Source organism: Myotis brandtii, unplaced genomic scaffold (assembly GCF_000412655.1).
Source record: "Myotis brandtii unplaced genomic scaffold, ASM41265v1 scaffold1470, whole genome shotgun sequence".
Lineage (NCBI taxonomy): Eukaryota > Metazoa > Chordata > Mammalia > Chiroptera > Vespertilionidae > Myotis > Myotis brandtii.
Window position 1 is genome coordinate 292,208 of NW_005355293.1, and position 2,960 is coordinate 295,167.

Genomic DNA, 2,960 nt, shown 5'->3' on the forward strand with positions numbered 1-2,960 from the left:
AGGAAAGAAACCAAGATGACCTGAAAGTTCTCCTCAGCTTGAGTAAACTTTACACAGGCTCTCCCTGAGAGTAGGTCCCTGACTTCCCTTTTCTTAGAGCACTTGCTTTAAAGAACTTGGAATTGTAAATACTTTATTCTGCCCCTTTGAGACATAAATCTTTTCCAATCGAGGTAATGTCTTTCTCAAGGTTCTAGTAGCCATCCCTTCGAAATATCATTATCAAGAAGGCTGGGCCCCTATCTCCCTGTTTCCAAGGGGGGTGGGAGCTGAAATTTGATGCGGGACAATTAACAAGCACAGATGATCTGATAACATTGACCAACCACCCCCACTAGTGTCCTCCAGTACTTTTCCATCAGCTCATCCCCCATTTAAAAAGCCTCCCACCTTTTGTCTCAGCAGTGTTGAGTTCAATTTTTCTCCCCTACTTAAATAGTCTTGACCCCTGTTAGTTTTGAATAAAATCTTCTTTGCTTTTTAACTGTTCTGGTGCTAAGAAAGGCAGTCTTTTAATTTATAATTTGGAGATATGGGGGTCACACTTTTCATAATTTGGACTGTGTCCTTAGTTCCCTGTATTTCCTCTGTCCTTACCTAATGGAAATTTTGCCTCAGTTTAGTCCTATCTGTTTCTCTTACATGCTACAAGAGCGGCATCCTTAGAATTATTATCAGAAACAGAGTTAGACTCAGGCAACATTTCAACCAGGCAGAGCCCTCAGGACTCTCTTTTGTTTAGCCTTTTCTCAGGTTGTCTGCCTGACCAGACATTCATTTCTTCAGCAAGTATTTATTGAGCACTCGCTTTATGCCATGTACTTTGAGAAGCATCAGGTATTGTTTACCAAATTCTAAATAAATTCAAACTAGGGTGATACTGGTGTAATTAGCTAATCATTAATAATAGAAAAGGAGCAAAGGGAAGGCCAGACATTATAGGCATGTTCCCTGCAAACACTGTGGGAAGAGAACCGGACGAAGGGAAAATAGATACGTGCCCAGTGATGTTGGGATGACTAGTGAAGGCTTTCCTGTCAGTCACTTCTGGGAGCAAGGGTTCAATGGCCAGAATGGGCGTGGCCACTGCAAGCCTGTGAAGATTTGGGATACTTACTCTTCTGAACAATGGAGTAGGCTCTCTTTTTTTAAAGTATATTTTTATTGATTTCAGAGAGGAAGGGAGAGTGAAAGAGAGATAAAAATATCAATTATGAGAGAATCATTGATTGGCTGCCTCCTGCACGCCCCCCACTGGGGATCGAATCCAGAACCCAGGCCTGTGCCCCAACCTGGAATCAAACCATGACCTCTTGGTTCACAGATTGACACTCAACCTCTGAGCCACACAGGCCAGGGAGGAGTTCACTCTCTTGTTGCTCGTGGTGCTCTTGTACTCTTGGTTCTCTTGGTTCCTCTTGGCACACCTGACTCATGGCTCATGCTTGGTTTCTGGGCATTCTCCTGTGTGGCTCACAACCATGTGGACCCCACACACGGTGGACTAATGGACTAATAGCCTGATGTTATACTGCACCCAGCTCCAACGTGGAAAGGAATCTCTGGACACTGGCTTTGCTTCTAGGCTTACTGAAACCTGGCCTATACTTCCTCTATGACTGGACTAAGGAAACTAGGACTTTGGAAACCTAGGGATGTAATCCCATTCTCTTTATCTATTTATCCCTTGATGAAGTGGGCCTTTAGGTTGCTTCCATATCTTGACTATTGTGAATGATGCTACAATGAATGTGGGGGTGCAGATATCTCTTCAAGATCCTGATTTCAAATTTTAAAGTAATAAGTTATTAATCTAGATGCATGTTTATCCAATTAGGTAATTAAATAAGTCAAGGGGTGGGGTAATATTTGACAGGCAGATGCATAAAAGGCCTACCTAAAAAACATAGGTACACAGCCATGTGCTTGATCCAACCATTACTGGAAAGGGGTCTGAAACTATTTTCCTATAATGCTCCACTCTTTTGACTATATTCCTCTTATTTTCTATGACAAGGAAATGAAAGTGGTTATTAGCTTGGCATTTTGTTAATTACATCAAATTTTCACAGCAATGTGAGTCAAAATTATTTCCCCCCAAAGAAAACCTTTAATAGCCTATCATTCATGTTTAAGGAGAGAAATAAAGAAGAGAAAAAAATAAAACTACATTTTGTAAGAGGAAGATAAAATTTCATTGTGTTCAAGTATTTCAAGCATAAAACCTGAAATCCACTGTCACTAATAGCTCTGCTCCATAGGAGTAAACTGTTTCCTGTTTGAAAAGCAATTAACTCTTTCACCTCAAAGGAGAGTACAATGTTACTTATCACTTATCTTCTGGATTAGGCTTGAGGTGTTTGTGGCTATAATACATTCAATTATCCCTCTTTGGGATTATTTTCTATCTTTAGAAGGGCATTTTGATGTTTTATGACAACATTTCATCCAAGGAAAAGAAGAAAGTAACTTGTAAATAGTTGGGTGTTTCACACTGATAGTATTTCTGTGGTTTCAGCAAATGGCTTTGGCAAGCTTCCCCACATAATGACTGCACTCTAACACAGATACGAATCCCACAGTACCAAGGGCAGTGGAGCAAAAACTTTTTAGTTGTACAATGAAGCCGATGTATTGCTACTCTTTCAGAGACTAAACAAAACAATCTTTTTAGCTTTTTATGTCATCATTATAAACTATTGCTGCATCAATAAGTAATGAGGTGAGAAATCAATTTGCTATAATAATTAAGATAATAGTATTTGAGGGTATAGGTACCAGACAACACATCCCAGATTCATCATTTATTCCTTGTGTGATCTTGGACAGGTTATACTCTAAGGCTGTTTTATCATCCACAAAAGTTATGCTTCAACATATTCATTGGAATTGGGGGAACACCTAGCGCAATGTAAGTCTCACATCCTATATAATAAAAGCCTAATATGCTAAGTGTCTGA